This window comes from Salvia hispanica, chromosome 4 (genome assembly GCF_023119035.1).
Source record: "Salvia hispanica cultivar TCC Black 2014 chromosome 4, UniMelb_Shisp_WGS_1.0, whole genome shotgun sequence".
Classification (NCBI taxonomy): Eukaryota; Viridiplantae; Streptophyta; class Magnoliopsida; order Lamiales; family Lamiaceae; genus Salvia; species Salvia hispanica.
In genome coordinates this window covers 12683455-12705223 of record NC_062968.1, presented here as the reverse complement: position 1 = coordinate 12705223, position 21769 = coordinate 12683455, and the positions used below count along the sequence as shown (strand labels likewise).

Here is a 21769-nt window from a genome sequence, read left to right as displayed (position 1 = left end):
TTCCGGGAAATTCCCCGGCTTGAAATCCTTCCTTTGTGTTGATCGAGTCGGTGGGACCCCTTGAGGGCCCAAGAAATTGGCCCCCTTTTAAGGGAAGGCGGGACGGCCGGAGCGGTAGCCCTCTTGATAGCCTCGTTAGGTCGTTTTTGGATATTACGACTTACTAAACTCGTTCGGGGAATTTCCCTAAGGACATTCGTTTCCTTCGTCGAGAGAATGTAGGTAAAAAAACCCACATTTTCTTAATATCAATAGACCCCCGCGGTTGGGGAAAATTTATGGCATGGGCGGGCTCACCCGTCCGGATCGCGCTGTAATACCCCGTATCTTTTTAAAAATAAAAATATTATATTTTGAAATTTTCGAAAGTATTTTTGAAATTTTTAACTGTCAATTGATTAATTGTAAAGGTTTTGAACTAATGAGTTCATTTTCCAAATGTTTTACAGGTTGTCCGACTTAGACCGAGGATGCGCCCTAGCAAATTTATTAAGGTTTAAGTGTTTATTTTTGATTTATTGGTGAAATGAGTAAATATAAGAAATTTGAAAGGAAATTAGAAAAAAAATAGAGAGTTTGATTAATGTCAATTATAATCATTTTCGTTCCTTGTGTGTTTGTGGGTCAGCTTTAATTTAAGGAAATGAAAAATAAAATACCATTCCTATATCTAAACACACATAGACCCTTCTAGAACCCACTACACTTATGATACTAGCACCGACATATACACACACACACTAAATTCTCTCTACACTAAACACCCACGTACAACAGCTTCTGCTCCCCTCCAGACCACCGCCATCTTCTGCTCCTCCGGTGGCGCCATGGCCGCCGGCAATCGGCCCTCCCTTCCTTGCTCGCAGCTTCTCCTTCTCCATCCTCCAACCTCCATTTATAGATTTTAAGGATGAAGCTTTGTTTCCCCAAACTCAAGTTTCTTGTGAATTAAGGTAGAAATTGATTCCTCTTTGGATTATCTCACTTCCTAAGTTGATGTTTGTGGTTTTGATTTCAAGCTTTGTGCTTTTTAGTTGTCAATGTGTAAAAGTGAGAATTTTTATGTTTTGTCTAGAATTGGGGATTTTAGTTATGTTGATTGTGTTAGTTTCTTTTACTTGGTAGTTGGGGATGAAGTTGTATGAGGTGATGGTTTGAATCAATTTTCATTTAGTTAGTAGGATTATTGAAACCCTAGATACAAAGGGATGCTTGATTTTGATTTGTGTTGATGCTTTTGAAACTATACTTTTATTTTAGAATCAAGAAAATTAACTTTGGAGCAATGTCTTTGATAGCCAATGAGTACACTGTTTAAACAGTGGGTTTCGGGGTTTATTTGGCAGACCAAATGAATTCATTTTCGGCTCATATTTTACCAGAAGTTATTCTTAGATGTCTTCTACATTGTCACCAAAATTCAGTTTAAACCAAGTTCAAATTGATTTATTATGAATTTTTCTAAAAGGACTGCCCTGTTTCTGGCAGGTTCTTGAAAAGTAATCATATATCCTAAACGAAAAGGAATTTTCAAGCTCAAAATTAATCCTCATAAACCTGAATTTCATATGTTTCTTTTGCTTTTGGTTTCGTTGGTTTTCGACTTAAGTGTCGAGCGGAATGATTTTTTCAAAGTTGGTACTTTCTGCTATGAATAGTAGTAGTGAAAGTGATCTTGTTGATTTTATTTGAGTAACCTATTGGTGTGAGATGATTATGAACTTGAGACATGCTTTAAATAATGATTTAGGGAGGATGTGTGATTTTTCTTGGAATTGTCTAATACCGTTTCGTTTTGTTTTGTGAATTATTTCAGTTTATCGTATGAGTAGTTTGGCAGCTTTTATACTTGATGGTTTGTTTGGATTTATTGTTGTAGTTGATTAAAATGGAGTGTGTTATGAGTTGAATGAAATTGAGTAGGTGTTAAAGCTTATGTTAATATTATGTTGGATAAAAGAATTGCTTAAAAGTGGATTATGATTCCTTGTTGTTTTATTTGGAAGTTATTTTGCTATGCTTGATTGGTTATGTGTTTTAAAATAGAAGATTAAGTTGTTCCAAGTTTAAAATGAGTTAAATTTGTCAAGTTTAAGTTTGAGAGTTTAAAGACTAAGTTAAAATGCTTAAGTGCTAGGAATGGCGCATCCAAGGCTCGAGGATGGACAACCTAAACCAAGCTTGAGGAGGTTATTTTGAATTTCAGCTTTCGAGGTGGGGTTTACTTTATCTGTAAGCGTAGTGGTTACATGGTTATAATCATTGTTGTGTCGTGCGTCATTCGTATGAGCTTATGGGCCCACGAGGGGTCAGATCCATGAGGGATCATATGGGTCGCTGACAGCCCACCAATAGCCCACGAGGGGTCAGGTCCACGAGGGACCGAGACTAGTCTCATATAGATGTCAGCAAAGTTGAGATGGTTCATTATGTTATGATTCATTACACAATTGGTTATAACTGCTTGCAGCGTATTCCCCACTGAGTGTGCTCGCATACTCACACCCCGTTATTTAATGTTTTTTTTTTCAGGTTAAGGAGTCGGTGACGGGGCAGCGGTCAACGTGGTCCACGGTATCCCAGCCCAATATTTGACAATATATGAATAGTTTTGACATTATTTATATTTTAAAATCATGTGAGCAGTAATGGTGATTATGCGTGGGTTGTGGTTCTAGCATCCGATAAAATTGTGATGTGATTCTGACATGGAAGGTATTTTTTTTATTTTCGGTCAGTTAACAAGCTGAGGTATATATATATACATTATTTTTGTTGCGTTTACCTGTATATGTATTTCTATATGATGATGGGAAATTTCTTAGGTCAAATTATATATATTTTATTATTGTTAAATGAGTGTTTTCTTTAAGTACTAAAGTAAAATGTAAATGATGTTTTCTCTTTTCAATTCGTTAAATCGTTTCATTTTTTTTTATTCACATCTTAAACGTTTTAAGTCTTTAAAATAAAAGTAACCAGTTTATTATTAGAATTTTAGTATTTTAGTAGCGTCCTATTTTATAGAGTTTGGGGCGTTACATAAACTGCCAAGAAAAACAAATAACAGAAATTAAACTATATACACCAAATCTTCAAACATGTAAACAAATTACGCCATCCATCACCGGCAACGGCGCCATTTGAAGAGCTTGGACTAGAAGCTAATGATGGTTAGCGAAAGCGTGTTCTAAAAAATAAGGAAGAAAACCCTCGGTCCAGGAAATCCGCTAGACACTGGGTCTAGGAACTCAGAGATCCTTGAGCTACTTGTCGTTGGGCACACAATCACTACCTTAACTCCCTCTTCAAAACCCTCAACCCGCTTTAATTAAGAAAACTAGTACGTGGAAGTAGGGATCGAATCCACATAGATGAATGCGCAAGTAAACATGCTCAAAAACTCGGGAACTACTTTTTTGTTGGCTGCTGTCACGCAATTTTGGCGTTGAGCTTTAATTCCTAGACTTGATAATTGAAATTTGCTACTCTAACAGCTAGATTTAGGCAGAAACATAAAAACATGCATATTAAACGAAATAGAGCGAGACAATTACTAGATCGAACGAACAATTTCCTGAATTAACCTAGACCTGGGAAAGCAACTAAATATGGGGACCATTTTCTGAAAAGGTAGAGTACGATTGAAAAGCTGCAAAATAACTAACTGAAGGACTAACTAACAACGACATCATCTTCTCCAACATTTATCATGAAACAACCAGTTAAAACAGAGCAAGAACGAAGATCAAAGCAAAGCAGACGGAATTAAACCGATAGAAACGAAGAACAATTAAAACCAAAGCAGATCTACGGCTACTAGACAAGGTAAAACGAGAATACAAAACTTAAACAATCGAATGAAACTAAAACAATCAGATCCAACCAAGAGACGCTTAATCCACTCCGGATCCAAGCCATACACAACAACCAAACATCATTTCCACCTTCGATCCTCACTAGCTTACGTAGATTCAACCGATCGACAACAGATTTCTTACAAACCAACTCCAAACTCATATCAACCAACAATAATCAGCAAATCAAACCCAAAGCAACACGATAAGATAAACGAAACATAAACAGACATATCCATTGCAAAATACAAAATATCAAACGATAGAAACAACACCAAAGCCGAGCCTCGAACAGCGAGGGCACGGCGAGTACCAAAGGTAGACAGAAAAATAAAGACAATTGTTTCTTCGCCTCAGTAGAGACAGTGTTGCACCCAAACTTCCGATGAAACGAGAACCCCCATATGACTTCCCCCAAGTGTGTGAGTGTGTAGAAAAAAAAAGTAGAAAACTAAGCTAGGAGCTGAAAAGGTTATGATCATGTTGATTGCGTGCTCCCTTTTTATAATGGATAGAGCTTCTAGACTGTTCTTGCAAAGCCCATTTTGCCCTTCGATTCAATGCTCTTTTGTCTAGCGCTCTTCCTTGTTCAGCTTATTTCCCTTGTCGGCTTCCTCCACCAGGTGATCTCTGTCTTCTTCCTGGGGTTGGCAATTTTCTCCACACACCTGGCTCAAAAAGGTTTGTTAGACCCGGGAAATCACAGAATTTAACCAATGCATGAAATTAGCTTTATCAAAGCTGTATTGATTCTTTGTTGATGTTGAATTTCTAATAATTCTTTGTTGATGTTGAATTTGTGTTGAATTGAATACTGAAATCAGTGTTGATTTTTTCGTTGAAACTGTGTTGATTCTTTGTTGATTATTTTGTTATGATGTTGGGGATTTTTTGCGTTGAAATTGTGTTGATTCTTTTTTGCTTTAATTTTTTGTTGAATTTGTATTGATTCTATGTTGATGTTGATTATTTTTATAGATTGTTTGTCGCATTTTTGTTTGCTGATTTTGTAACAAAGGTTACAAACTCAACACATAATCACCAGAATATGTTTTTAATTGTTTTAATACTCATTTTAATTAAATAAACTCAGCAAACCATTGTTTTAATACTGGTTACATAATTAGCAGACATGGTCTGCACAAACTCAGCAGACCATTGTTTTAATCGTGTTTATTTTTGTACATCCTGTTGGTTGATTTTGTTTCAAAAACTCATCGTACATGATTTTGTTTTAATCGTGTTGAATCACTTCTGTTGATTTTGTGCTTGTGCAGAATTTATATTGATTGTGCGTTGATTTTGTGTTTATCTTGTGATTTTGTATTACTTCTCATTCGGGCTGAATTTAGGTGTATTCTATACAGGTATTTGTGTTGATTTTGTGTTGATCTTGTGAAAATGTTTATCTTGGCAGGAAAGGGAAAATCTAATGATGAGGGTGGAACAAGTATGAAAAAAACCCTTCAACAGATTGTTTGGCTTCAAGGCAATCAGGGTGATCGTCCCACAAATACTACAAACCATGCGACCAAAAAATTGTTGTAGATTAAAAGAATGACTAGGTTCTTTGTGAAAAACCTTAGTTCGCTCGCAGAAATGCAGAAGGCAGGGTTTAGCTGTTAGGGAACTAGGATTTGGAGCTCTTTTAGACTACTATAAAGTAGGTTGTGTGCCTACAACTTAAGGATAAGGATTGCTTCAAAATTACATGTGACACCCTTCTGAAAATTGTTGAATTTGCTTGAGTTAATTTCGCGTTGAATTTACGATTTGCTTGTATTGAAGTCGCATTGAATTTCCGTTGATTTTGATGGGGAAGTTGAATCTGAGTTGATTTTGTGAAATTAACACAGATTTAGTGTTGATTTGTGAAATTAACACATATTTGGTGTTGTTTATTTGTCGATTTTGTGCAATGATTTTGAAATTAACAAATATTTTGTGCTTGTTTCCTTTTCTTATTCTCTTCCCATTCTGCTGATTTTGTGTTGATTCTATAATAAATATCAACACGATATCAACATAATAGAATAATATCAACACGATGGAAAAACAATAGAATAATATTAACACGATGTCAACACATCTATATACATATGTCAACACGGTGTCAACACAATCAACCGCAATATGTTAAATAAACGTAAAAACAATAAAAAGCAACATTGAATCAACAACTATGCACATCTATGTATAAAAATGTCAACATAGAATCAACCACGTTCCATGAAACATCAACAAAAACATAACAAAATTAACATAGGATGAACCGCGTACAAAACGGAAAGCTCCCAAAGAAACCAAAAAAAGAAAACTAATACTATTAACTAAGAATCAATGCCAATCATAAAAAAACGCAAATAGTTAAGTTTTCAAATCAATTTTAACGGTGTTAAAGATTCTTTGCAAATATGAATAATTTCAATTTGGAATGTGGGAGAAAATTAAGGAACGTGTAAACTGCAAAAAAAATTGAGTTACAGAAATGCCCTTTATTGCCAAAATACATGCTCGTTTGATAACTTAGTAATGCCTAGAAATAGATATATATCTTCGTATTTCCCACCGTTTGATAACTTGTTTAGCCCACCACACCAGCCCTTGTGTTTTGGTATGGCCTGTCTAGGCCCGCCTGAAATAGGCTAGAAATGTAAGGATTTGTAACTTACAACTTTTGTGGGATAGCAATTCCGTCTAATATTGTGTATCCAGATATGGGAAATTATACCTTTTATACCCTTCTTCCATCTCCAACTCTTCTCCAAGCAAATCACACCAGCTATTACGGAAGTTTCATTAGATGTGTATTTTTCCGGTTTTCATTCTTTCTTTCATTAGAAGTTTCATACCAGCTGCTACAGCTCGCCGCCGCCGGAGGGTTTTTCCGATCGGGGGAACATTTTTGCTATTTTTTTTGTGATTTTGTTGATTTTGATGGTAATTATCTCCATTAAATTCAAGCTACCAGACGTTGTGTTTTTGTTGTGACTGATTTTGAGCACATGTGTTTTCTCCCTTTTAGATTTATGAAGAAGGTCAATTTTTTTCTATTTTGGCTCCACCTTGGAAAGAAGCCTGCTTTATGAAGAAGGTCAATTTCAGTCTGCAAGGTAGATTTCAATTTCAGTCCACTGGCAAAATCCGTCTGGAAAGAAGCCTGCTTTATCTAATACAACTATACAAGTAGATGTTGGCCGCTGCAAGGTAGAGGAGGCGAGTAAAAGCGAGGGAGACAGATTTATTTTAGAAGGATAAATATGTAAATATTTATTATTATCTTGTTATAATATATTTTTTATCAAACATAAGTGGTTGATATAGAATTATTAAACTAGCTTATCAAACAAGAGGAAGAAAAATCATTTTTGTTCCATAACTAGGATATAAATCTCTATCGGGCCCTATCTTGACAATATCCCACACCACTTATCAAACGAGCCCTTAATGACTAGGATTAAAGTTTTGAGTTTGTATTAAATATATGGTTTTCATTTGATCACATCCCTATATGGATATATATATATGCCGTTGATTACCTTAATGGTAAAAGTATATTATGTACTTTTATGAGAATGAATATTTCATTCCATTGACTATTTAGGAAAGAAGCGTGTGCATATATTAATTGATATGTTATTCCTAACAAAATCAAATCGTGATCAATTATTAGTTGATAATGAATAATGTAATTTGATTTTGGTATTAATTGGTCAAAAAGAAACGTTCTAATTAAATAGCCACTTTGATGGAAAGGACTTTAATATTTTTAGAATTAGGGTTTGTCCTCTCTCTGCCTATAAATACAAGTGTGGGATCCCATCAAATCACACACATTACAGAGAATACATAAACGAGGGAAAGAGAGAGAAACAAATCCTAGGAGTTGGAGCTGCGCTACTACGCCAAAGAAAGTCCGAGGAAGTTCTCTCTATCTTCCCCAATCGCTTCCGCTATGGATCGCTAAGGTATATTTCGATCCTATTATGTTTATGGTTTTACGTGAAATACATGATGTTCGAAGATCTTGCTTTATTTATATTCAATTATGTAATCTTGAATATATGATGATAAATAATTTCCAACCTGTGGTATCAGAGTATGGTTGAGAACTAATGTATTTTCGTATTATTGAAACCATGATTTTTGAATTTTGATTTGATTTTGTGTGATTATGAAATTACATGAAACATATATGTATGTATACTGCATCCGTTATTAAATTAGATGATTTCGTATGATAGCATAAATCGAATGTATCTGTGTAATCCCTAATTGTGTATTTCATATTGTGAATTCAACTTTCAGTGAATTCAATACATGTATGACGTATTAGTGGATTATGAATACAAATTTAGTTGATTCAATTCATGTATATTAAGTGACTTCATTGAATTCATATGCCCAATTGAACTATTATGTATCCATTATTCTGTCCCTACGGATTATTGTTCCTGTACGTCGAGGCAGTGGGATGATTGACTTAGTAATTTAGTTTAATTTATTTTGTTCGCATAATTTGTTTGTGAATTGTATTGGTTAATTACTTTATTAATTGATGATTGTTCATTTTGTGTGATTATACTTTGAAATATATTAGCATGATGTAGTGTATATAAATGAATGTTATCTGATGCCATAAATTTGTGAGAGAAATTTGTGTATGTTTTCTCTCAAATTTTAATTATATAGAAATTAATGTATTATTGATTATATTATGTTTATTTTGCAATCACCAAAGTGAGGCAAAATAGGGAGAGTCTATAACCAAACTCATATGAAAATTTATTTAAGCAATTAATCTCTATATGTTCTTGATTATATTATGTTTATTTTGCAATCACCAAAGTGAGGTAAAATAATAAAAGTTTATAATCAAATTAAATGAAAATATGCTTAAACAATTAATCAATATGCTTACCTCAAACGTTCCCCAACTTAATGGATCTAACTTCTCTGAATGGAAAGTTCACTCTTGGAGTAATGGACTTAGACCTAACACTGTTGAATGATAAGCCAATGATCTTATGATCAAAGTAGATGGTTGATTGCACATAATGCTTGGGAAAAATCTAACGGGACTAAGTTTACAGTTCATTAGAATATTTGTTGCAGATAAAGTCTCTCAACGACTGATATTGCAAAAGAATGTTTGCATAATGTTGAGGATCGCTTCACAACTGCATATAATTCTATTGCAGGAAAACTTATGAAGGATATCATGAGCATGCAATATGATGGTTCTCGGACTATGTACGAGCATGTGATGGAAATAAATAACATCTCTTCTAAGCTGGAAAAGTTAGGATAGGTGGATAAGGATTTCATTGTTCAATTCATCCTAACTTCCTTGTATCCTCAGACCATTCCAAATTGATTCACTATAAAAGATTAGTGGACTCCTAAAGAATTGGGAAACGTATTGGTCTAGGAGGAGCATAAGATGAAGAAGTATGGAATGGGTGCATCTCATGCTCATATTGCAACCGAAGGAGCGTCTAAAGGATAATATTCATTCGAATTTATCATTCTTATGGCATAAAGAAACTGGATCATATTTCTAGTGAAAGAATTAAGAGGCTTATAAAGGATAATATTCATTCGAATTTAGAATTTATCATTACCGTTTGTGTGGATTGTATTAAATGTAAACAAACCAAACACAGTACTAAAAATACCACAAGAAGCAATGAGCTCCTTAAAATTATACATACAGATATTTGCGGACCTTTTGATGTCTCGACTTTTGGTGGAGAAAAATATTTTATCACCTTTATTGACTATTTTTTCGCGTTATGGATTTATTTATTGCAAGAAAAATCTCAGGCACAGTTAAACATTTTATGACTGAGGTTGAAAGGCAATTAAATAGAAAGGTGGAAATTATTCGATCTAGAGGTGGTGAATTTTATGGTCGTACCACTAAAACAAGTCAATTACATGGACCTTTTGCCAAATACTTAGAAAAGCATGGCATTTATGCTTAATATATTATGCCAAGTACGCCTCAGCAGAATGATGTTGCTGAGAGACGAAACCAAATTCTCACGGAAATGTTTAGAAGAATGTTAATTCTACCTTACCCATATCGTTGTGAATTTATGCTCTTAGAACCGCTATTTATGTATTAAACCGGGTTTTTAGTAAGGTTGTACCAAAGACTCTCTTATGAACTTCGGACAGGTACAAAACTTAGTTTGCGTGCTTCATGTTTGGGGATGTCCAGCGGAAACTAGAGTATACTCTTCGCAAGAAAAGAAATTGGATTTTGGGCAGTTAGTGGTTACTTTATGGGTTACCAGAAAAATCCGAAGGGTATAGGTTTTATTGTCCTAATGATAGCATGAGAATTGTGGAAACTGGAAATATATGATTCTTTGAAAATGGTGAGATCAGTGGGAGTTTTAACACTCATAATGCGGTCATTAATGAAATAAGGGTATAACCTTCTTCCCTCATTTCCTCAAGAATTAAGTGTGCCAAATATTGTTGAACGGCCTAACAATATTTGAATGACCAACCACTTAATGATGATACTTAATGATGATGTCAAAGTCATTGAACATAGGCGTGGAAGAAGCATCTACAGAAGTGCCATTAAGGCGTTTTCTACAAAAACGAAGGTTGGGTATTTCTGATGACTGTGGCTAATATCTCCAAGAATCCGAATGTGATATAGGAATACGTAATGATCTAGTTTCATATTCACTAGCCATTAAGTGTAATAATTCTAATAAATGGATTGATGCATGATAAAAGAGTTAAAATCTATGGATTATAATAGATCTGGGACCTTGTCGAATTACCTGATAGACAAAAGTGTATTGGGTGTAAATGGGTCTTCAAGACCAAATTCGATATAAATGATTTAGTCAAACGATTTAAAGCCAGACTTGTTACCAAAGGTTATACTCAGAAAGATAGCATTGATTATAAAAAGACTTTTTTTAATGTATCAAAGAAGGACTCACTTAGAATCATTTTGGCACTTGTAGCCCATTTTGACTTGGAACTACATCAAATAGATGTGAAAAACTGCTTTTCTAAATGGCGATTTGGAAGAAGTCTACATGAGACAACTTGAAGACTTCATTAAGAAAGGGAATGAAAACTTTTTAGTTTGCAAACTTAAGACATCAATTTATGGACTGAAACAAGCTTCTCGAGAATGGTATTTTAAATTCCATGACACTATTACTGCTTTTGGTTTTTAAGAAAACATTGTTGATCGGTGTATATACCTCAAGGTTAGTGGGAGCAAGTTCATATTTTTGTTCTGTATGTTGATGATATATTGCTTGCTATTAGTGACCTTGGATTACTACATGACACTAAGAATTATCTCTCTAAAAATTTCGACATGAAAGATATGGGTGAGGCATCCAACGTGATTGGAATAGAAATATCACGTGATCGATCACGTGGAATGTTAGGATTGTCTCAGAAAAACTACGTAGATCAAATTTTAGAGAGATATGAAATGAGTGGATGTTCTCCAAGTGTTGTTCCAATTCATAAAGGTGACAAATTCAGTTTGGATCAATGTCCAAAATCTGAATTGGAACGTAAAGAGATGGAAAACAATCCTTATGCATCTATTGTTGGAAGTTTGATGTATGCTCTAGGCCGTTACCAAAGTAACCCTGGTATTGAACATTGGAGAGCTGCAAAGATAATAATAAGATACTTAAAGGGAACAAAAGATATTATGCTCATATTAAGGAAATCTGATCAACTAGAAATGATTGAATTTCCATTAAAGCTAATTTATGGCTTGCTTTGAAGCATTAATGATTGCAAAATTTTATTAAGACCTTGGTATTGTCTTCTCAATATCCAAGCCCTTGAAATTGTATTGTGATAATAGTGCAATCGTATCTTTCTGTAAGAATGACAAGTATTTAAAGGAGCTAAACACATGGAATTAAGGTTTCTTGTCGTGAAAGATGAAGTTCGGGAACAAAGAATATCTATAAAATATATAAGCACACAGCTTATAGTAGCTGATCCATTAACTAAGGCGTTACCGCCTAAGATGTTTATGGAATAAGTTAACAGAATGAGTCTTGGGTATGGAAACGTCTAATCTTTATGTTTCCATGTTGGTTCAGACACTTAAGTTATGGATATTTTGAATTCAATAAAGTTGTTTCTACTTTTCCTGCATATACTTATTATTTGATATGCATATGTACATTATTTGAAATAAGACAATTACGGACGCGGTGTCACTTATAGATTATATTAGAGTGGATATTGGTGATGTGGTACATGGAAGGAACTATATCGATTGAATGATATACGCCCGCCATGACCTGCATTAGTAGTCTCTCTAATATAATACTTATGTTTGTCAATAATGAAAGTATTTATAAAGTCCAATATAATGCGCGCCTTATGTTTATTATGTCTATTTTACTGTGGCTCTGTCAAGTGTGACAAGTGGGAGAATTGAAAACTTTGTGTCCCACATGTTCGCCAAGTGGGAGAATGTAAGTTTTATGTCTCACATATGTGACATGTGATAGAATCCTAAATAGAATTGGATTTTTAATATAATACATTAACTTGGCATAATACACATTTTTTCCCTAATTAATTAGCAATCAATTGAATATATTGATTTAAGTGGGACGCTTTCTAATTAGTCATTAATTATATATATTTATATTGGATCTTGTTAGGATGAGATTTTTGGGCATAATTGAGAAATGAGATGCAATCTCAGCCACTAATTCACAAGATTAACTTAATTGTTGGAATTTGTATACTAAAAGATGCTTTGAGCGTACATGCCTTTGTACAGTCAGCTTGTGCATGTATACGAGAAACGCCACGTCCACTTGTTTACCTAATTATGAGAATAAATAATATAATATAATGGTTTATTATTGAAATATAATAAACAAGTCTAAGGCTTTTTACTAAGAAGGTCAAGTAGGGAAATTCGATGAATCTCCTCATGAGTTTTCTAGTAGGGGACTTGGCCAGATCTAGTAAGAAGAAAAACGTATTCACAACCTAGATAGGCTTTGGCTACCTATTGGTACGATTGCGGTGTTTGTGATAATTCTCTCTTACCTAAGAAGAGATTAGTAACACCGGTGTGGTAAAGCACTGAAAGGATCTAATCCGAAATGTATTCTTTATTGCTATCTACTGAAAGAATATATTTCAAGAAAGTTTTAGTATTTTCTAGTCTATGATATTAATATCAATATTGTTTATTCAATCAAACGCTACTTTGACTTATCAATATGTGAGAGTTTGTACGTAACTCAAGTTCATGATATCTTGGGTGGTAGTAATTGAATAACATGAAGGTATTGGAATATTATTTCATAGAATTCGCGTGCCCAGTGTGGTATGATTAAATCCCTAAGGGGTGATCCCCAAGAGGTGTTTGAAAAAGGAATTTATTATTCAGAAAACTGCGCAGTTGGAATTTATTCCACGAATAATAAATAAAGTTTCAAACTAGAAAAACTCTTTGAAGAATTAATTTAATTATAGTCACATAGCAGACAAAAGAATTAAATTGACAGATCAAGATAATCTTAAACGCGGGAAATATTATAAAATAAAATGGACCCAAGTTATTTGTAATTTGGTGATTTAAGTGGGAGTGCAATATTATTCTTTAGTGGAACAAAATAATATTCCATTGATAATATATTAAATCATGGGTCATTTGATTTAATTAGTAATTTATCTAATGGGTGAGCCCAACACTTAAGTCATTCCATGGATCCCCTTACTAGCCCAATAAGGTCCACTATAAATAATGAATGAAATGGAAACCCTAGCACACAATCCAAGACAACACAAAACCCTAACCCTAGGAGGCAAATCGGCGCCTCCCTCTTCTCTCTCACTTGTCTCGATTTTCGTGCCTAGCACGTGGGAGAATTAGGGTTTTGATTATTGTTCTTGATCTATCCTAATTCATAGGATTAGATCTAGACAATTTGGTGTTTGTATTGGGTTTCCCTAGATCCATTCAAAGTTATTTAATTGATTATCTAAGATCCGCCCACACGGATGGAGAATCAAGGACAAGGGAATAGTACGGAAGATTCGTGGTCGATAAACCAAGGATCTCCGGGTGGTGCAGCTAGCAACGTCAATCCAATGATGGATTATGAGGTAACAATCGAATCTACATCAAATATGCATGATTATGTGTTTATTTGATGTTATATCTATAGATCTATGTTTATTGCATGAAATTGGAGTCGAATGCATAATCACCTAAATAGATCCGTCTAGGACCTGTTTGGTTTCCGTGTCTTCCGCTGCGGTGATCCCAACAAATGTCAACAGCTATCACATTATGTCAACACGGGGGTATAATTGTCTTTTCATTAAATTGTATTTGAAATCATTTTCTAAAACCCTCTCTAAAACTCTAGCTGCAAAGTCTTCAAATCCAAATCTTCAACATTCAAATCTTCAAATCTTCAACATTCAATAAAATAACATTTATTAAAATGTCAACAACTAAAAAATAACACTTATAGTTCACATATCAATACCGAGAATATCGAATGTCAACAACTCGTATTAAAATGTCAACAACTAACAAATAACACTTACAATTCACATATCAATACCGAGAATATCGAATGTCAACAACTCGTATTAAAATGTCAACAACTAAAAAATAACACTAATAATTCACATATCAATATCGAGAATATCGAATGTCAACAACTCGTATTAAAATGTCAACAACTAACAAATAACACTTATAATTGACATATCAATACCGAGAATATCGAATGTCAACAACTCGTATTAAAATGTCAACAACTAAAAAATAACACTTACAATTCACATATCAATATCGAGAATATCGAATGTCAACAACTCGTATTAAAATGTGAACAACTAACAAATAACACTTACAATTCACATATCAATACTGAGAATATCGAATGTCAACAACTCGTATTAAAATGTCAACAACTAACAAATAACACTTACTATTCACATATCAATATCGAGAATATCGAATGTCAACAACTCGTATTAAAATGTCAAGAACTAACAAATAACACTTATAATTTACATATCCATACCGAGAATATCGAATGTCAACAACTCGTATTAAAATGTCAACAACTAAAAAATTACACTTACAATTCACATATCAAAACCGAGAATATCGAATGTCAACAACTAACAAATTACACTTACAATTCACATATCAATACCGAGAATATCGAATGTCAACAACTCGTATTAAAATGTCAACAACTAAAAAATAACACTTACAATTCACATATCAATATCGAGAATATCGAATGTCAACAACTCGTATTAAAATGTGAACAACTAACAAATAACACTTACAATTCACATATCAATACCGAGAATATCGAATGTCAACAACTCGTATTAAAATGTCAACAACTAACAAATAACACTTACTATTCACATATCAATATCGAGAATATCGAATGTCAACAACTCGTATTAAAATGTCAAGAACTAACAAATAACACTTATAATTTACATATCCATACCGAGAATATCGAATGTCAACAACTCGTATTAAAATGTCAACAACTAAAAAATTACACTTACAATTCACATATCAAAACCGAGAATATCGAATGTCAACAACTAACAAATTACACTTACAATTCACATATCAATACCGAGAATATCGAATGTCAACAACTCGTATTAAAATGTCAACAACTAAAAAATAACACTTATAATTCACATATCGATACCGAGAATATCGAATGTCAACAACTAACAAATAACATTTACTATTCACATATCAATATTGAGAATATCGAATGTCAACAACTCGTATTAAAATGTCAACAACTAACAAATAACACTTATAATTCACATATCAATACCGAGAATATCGAATGTCAACAACTCGTATTAAAATGTCAACAACTAAAAAATAACACTTATATAATTCACATATCAATATCGGGAATATCGAATGTCAATAACTCGTATTAAAATGTCAACAACTAACAAATAACACTTATAATTCACATATCAATACCGAGAATATCGAATGTCAACAACTCGTATTAAAATGTCAACAACTAAAAAATAACACTTATAATTCACATCAACTACGATGTGAACAACAAACATTATTTATATCAACTACGATGTGAACAACAAACATTATTCATGTCAACTACGATGTCAACAACAAACGTTATTTATGTCAATTATTATGCATTCATCTTCCAGATTCGTTCCACCTCTAGAACAGGAAACATCTACCAAACTTTGCAGGCAATCAAATAAAAAGGAAAGGTAAGCAAATGAATGCTCAAAATGTCTCAGCGAAGATCAAAGCAATTCTTAACAACATTCCATCAATTTAAAGCAAAAGCCTACGATATCACGGTACAACAACTGATCTATTTCCACAACTTGAATGGAATATTTAAGAATCCAAATTCAAAATGATCCAAATAGAAAACCTAGAATTCATCATCGGAATAAGTATAAAGATGGAGAAAAAAACATGTAAATCAAATTCGCATACGATCCAAACGCTCTTCCTCAAATCGCAGCGATTCTCCAGCGAGAGGAGCACCGATTTCTACGACGATTACGTGGAGAAATGCCGGAGTAACAGCATTCAGACCCAATCGCCGATATTGAGCAAATCGGTGGAGAAATGTCGGAGTAACAACAGCAATCAGATCCAGTAGCCGATTTGGAGCAAATCGGCGGAGAAATCAGCTCGCACCGAGAGAGGCTATCAGCAGGACTAGATCGGCGAATCTGGAGCGGGTGCGGGATGAGGAGGAGCGCCGCCATGATTTGAAGCGGAGCATGAGCAAGAACTGCCGGAAGAGAGCAGGCGGAGATGAGCAGCGAAGAGTTCCGGCAGATGTGGAGGCATTCATCGCACGGCAGCAGAGAAACGATCTGCGTGAAATTGAATTGATCAAACGAAAATTGAGCATAGAAATTGCATATTTCGAGACGGATCGAGCTGGATGGATTTGATTCTGGATTGAATGGTTGATTTGGAGAAGAAATTGCGGCAATGTGATTTGGGGAAGAAATCAAAACATGAAATTACTATTTTTCCCTTTCATAATAAATTAATCTAAAAATATTTTTTGTGTGGCAAAATTTGGATCACTCATTTAATAAAAATGAGTGGCTGATATTGCATCTCATTTCTTAATTACCCTAAAAAATCTCAATTGATCATGGACCTATATATATATATATATATATAGGGTTTAGATCTATAAAGACCAGATTTAAATACAGAAACGCAGAACAAAGTCATACATAGGGCATTTTTAGGTCATAGTTAGTTTATTTTTAGGTCATGCTAACAAAGCATGACCTAAAATGATCTTAACATGACATAAACCCAAATCTTATAATATGACCTAAAACTACTTAATTATGACCTTCCGTATTTTTGGTTAATTATTGACCATTAGATCATCTAATCTTAGGGTCAAGATTTGGGCTGCATTTCTGGATTTAAATGCATTCTTATTTTGATCATCTCCCTGTATATATATATATAGGGATGTATTCAAATCCTTTTCATATCTTTTGTCCTTTTTTCTTCTTAATCCTAGCCCCACGATTTTGTCATCTGACGGTTAGATTAATGCCACGTGTCATTTAATAATGCACATTTTCATTCTAATAATGCACAGCGGCTAATAATGCAACATTATAGACTAATAATGCATATTTTCATTCTAATAATGCACAACGGCTAATAATGCAACATTATAGACTAATAATGCATTGATCACAACCATCCAATTCAAGGATCCAAGGGCTGAGATTAAGAAGGAAATAAGACACTTAGGGTGCAAAGGAGCCTAACGCACCCCTATATATATATATAGGGGTGCACTAGGGTGCCACCATAGATAGGATAACACCATACCACCAATATAGTCCATTAGATCTCGTTTATGGACGCCTAGGATTAAGTTTCGTGAAAAAACACGGGTTTGCAGTGTACAGTATTAGATATTGCAGTCTACTGTATTAGATATTGCAGTCGTGGTAAACTGCAATATTGTTGTGGTAAGACTGCAATATTTAATGAACAACACTGCAATCTGGTAACGTAAAATTAGAAATTTCCTATTTTACCTCTCCGTGTTTTTACACGTGGCAGCATGACAAGCACACGATTTTCAGATCCAATGGCCTAAAATGGTGGTATGGTGTTACAATAAAGAGGGTTGTCATCTTAATACATCCCTATATATATATATATATATATATATATATATATATATATATAACATCTCTTAAAGTAACACCATACCACCATTCCTAGCCAATCATTTGTACACATGGACGAATAATAAGCTGCCATGTGGCAATCATAAAAATTGCTCAAGGGTAAATTTTCGCGGACTGCAATATCCAATACACTAGACTGCAATTTTTCCCGACTGCAATATCCAATACGCTGGACTGCAATCTATAGATTGCAGTCTAGTGTATTGGATATTGCAGTCTAGCGTTTATAATATTGCAGTCTAGCGTGGTGTCACAGTGTCATTTTAAGAGTGTTGTCATTTTAACGCACCCCTATATATATATATATATATATATATATATATATATATATATATATGGTCTTGTTAGGATGAGATTTTTGGGCATAATTGAGAAATGAGATGCAATCTCAGCCACTAATTCACAAGATTAATTTAATGTCAACAACTATTACATTATGTCAACAAGGGGGTATAATTGTCTTTTCATTAATAATGTAGAGGACAAAAATAAAATACATTTGAAATCATTTTCTAAAGTCTTCAAATCTTCAACATTCAAATCTTCAAATCTTCAAATCTTCAACATTCAAATCAATATCGAATGTCAACAACTCGTATTAAAATGTCAACAACTAACAAATAACACTTACAATTCACATATCAATACCGAGAATATCGAATGTCAACAACTCGTATTAAAATGTCAACAACTAACAAATAACACTTACAATTCACATATCAATACCGAGAATATCGAATGTCAACAACTCGTATTAAAATGTCAACAACTAACAAATAACACTTACAATTCACATATCAATACCGAGAATATCGAATGTCAACAACTCGTATTAAAATGTCAACAACTAACAAATAACACTTACAATTCACATATCAATACCGAGAATATCGAATGTCAACAACTCGTATTAAAATGTCAACAACTAACAAATAACACTTACAATTCACATATCAATACCGAGAATATCGAATGTCAACAACTCGTATTAAAATGTCAACAACTAACAAATAACACTTACTATTCACATATCAATACCGAGAATATCGAATGTCAACAACTCGTATTAAAATGTCAACAACTAACAAATAACACTTACAATTCACATATCAATATCGAGAATATCGAATGTCAACAACTCGTATTAAAATGTCAACAACTAACAAATAACACTTATAATTCACATATCAATACCGAGAATATCGAATGTCAACAACTCGTATTAAAATGTCAACAACTAAAAAATAACACTTACAATTCACATATCAATACCGAGAATATCGAATGTCAACAACTCGTATTAAAATGTCAACAACTAACAAATAACACTTACAATTCACATATCAATACCGAGAATATCGAATGTCAACAACTCGTATGAAAATGTCAACAACTAACAAATAACACTTACAATTCACATATCAATACAGAGAATATCTAATGTCAACAACTCGTATTAAAATGTCAACAACTAACAAATAACACTTACAATTCACATATCAATACCGAGAATATCGAATGTCAACAACTCGTATTAAAATGTCAACAACTAACAAATAACACTTACTATTCACATATCAATATCGAGAATATCGAATGTCAACAACTCGTATTAAAATGTCAACAACTAACAAATAACACTTACAATTCACATATCAATACCGAGAATATCGAATGTCAACAACTCGTATTAAAATGTCAACAACTAACAAATAACACTTACAATTCACATATCAATACCGAGAATATCGAATGTCAACAACTCGTATTAAAATGTCAACAACTAACAAATAACACTTACTATTCACATATCAATATCGAGAATATCGAATGTCAACAACTCGTATTAAAATGTCAACAACTAACAAATAACACTTACAATTCACATATCAATACCGAGAATATCGAATGTCAACAACTCGTATTAAAATGTCAACAACTAAAAAATAACACTTACAATTCACATATCAATACCGAGAATATCGAATGTCAACAACTCGTATTAAAATGTCAACAACTAACAAATAACACTTACAATTCACATATCAATACCGAGAATATCGAATGTCAACAACTCGTATTAAAATGTCAACAACTAACAAATAACACTTACTATTCACATATCAATATCGAGAATATCGAATGTCAACAACTCGTATTAAAATGTCAACAACTAACAAATAACACTTACAATTCACATATCAATACCGAGAATATCGAATGTCAACAACTCGTATTAAAATGTCAACAACTAACAAATAACACTTACAATTCACATATCAATACCGAGAATATCGAATGTCAACAACTCGTATTAAAATGTCAACAACTAACAAATAACACTTACAATTCACATATCAATACCGAGAATATCGAATGTCAACAACTCGTATTAAAATGTCAACAACTAACAAATAACACTTACAATTCACATATCAATACCGAGAATATCGAATGTCAACAACTCGTATTAAAATGTCAACAACTAACAAATAACACTTACAATTCACATATCAATATCGAGAATATCGAATGTCAACAACTCGTATTAAAATGTCAACAACTAACAAATAACACTTACAATTCACATATCAATACCGAGAATATCGAATGTCAACAACTCGTATTAAAATGTCAACAACTAACAAATAACACTTACAATTCACATATCAATACCGAGAATATCGAATGTCAACAACTCGTATTAAAATGTCAACAACTAACAAATAACACTTACAATTCACATATCAATACCGAGAATATCGAATGTCAACAACTCGTATTAAAATGTCAACAACTAACAAATAACACTTACAATTCACATATCAATATCGAGAATATCGAATGTCAACAACTCGTATTAAAATGTCAACAACTAACAAATAACACTTACAATTCACATATCAATACCGAGAATATCGAATGTCAACAACTCGTATTAAAATGTCAACAACTAACAAATAACACTTACAATTCACATATCAATACCGAGAATATCGAATGTCAACAACTCGTATTAAAATGTCAACAACTAACAAATAACACTTACAATTCACATATCAATACCGAGAATATCGAATGTCAACAACTCGTATTAAAATGTCAACAACTAACAAATAACACTTATGGTGAATTGTACTCTGTTGACATAAATGCAAATATGTTGACTTGATGTATGTTACCTGTCAAATTTTGTGTTATGATGTTGAATTATACTTAGTAGCTATACTCTTTGTTGATTTTTTATTTCATTAACATGATTTTTTTGTGTTATGTTGGTAAATTATACTCTGTTGACGAAATAAATGCACAGCTGTTGATATTTAAATTGATGTTCTGTTGACATAAATGCAAATTTGTTGACATGATGTATTTTATCTATTAATTATTCTATGTAGCTATATTCTTTGTTGACATTTTGTTGTTATACAAAATAGTTGTATGCAAAATGCACCCTTCCCTGTCTGAACAGCCCCTGCTGTGGTGTTTGTTGGTGGAGGAAGGGGTTTTGGATAGGGTTGAGAGTCCATGATAGGTTGTCTGATGTATGTTACCTGTTAAATATTCTATGTAGCTATACTCTTTGTTGACATTTTGTTGATATACAAAATAGTTGTATGCAAAAT

The 21769-nt window shown here is 33.2% G+C and overlaps 1 long non-coding RNA gene across 2 annotated transcripts; it reads left to right on the top strand.

Annotated features, from left to right (window-relative positions):
• The first annotated feature begins 701 nt into the window (after window positions 1-701).
• LOC125219536 lies at window positions 702-2737 on the top strand. 2 transcript variants are annotated; one of them, XR_007176157.1, is made up of 3 exons: window positions 702-953; window positions 2138-2214; window positions 2533-2737. It is a non-coding gene; the product is annotated as an uncharacterized LOC125219536 (long non-coding RNA). The 2 variants fall into 2 exon arrangements; XR_007176156.1 differs by having other exon boundaries at window positions 2132-2214.
• Window positions 2738-21769: the final 19032 nt, after the last annotated feature.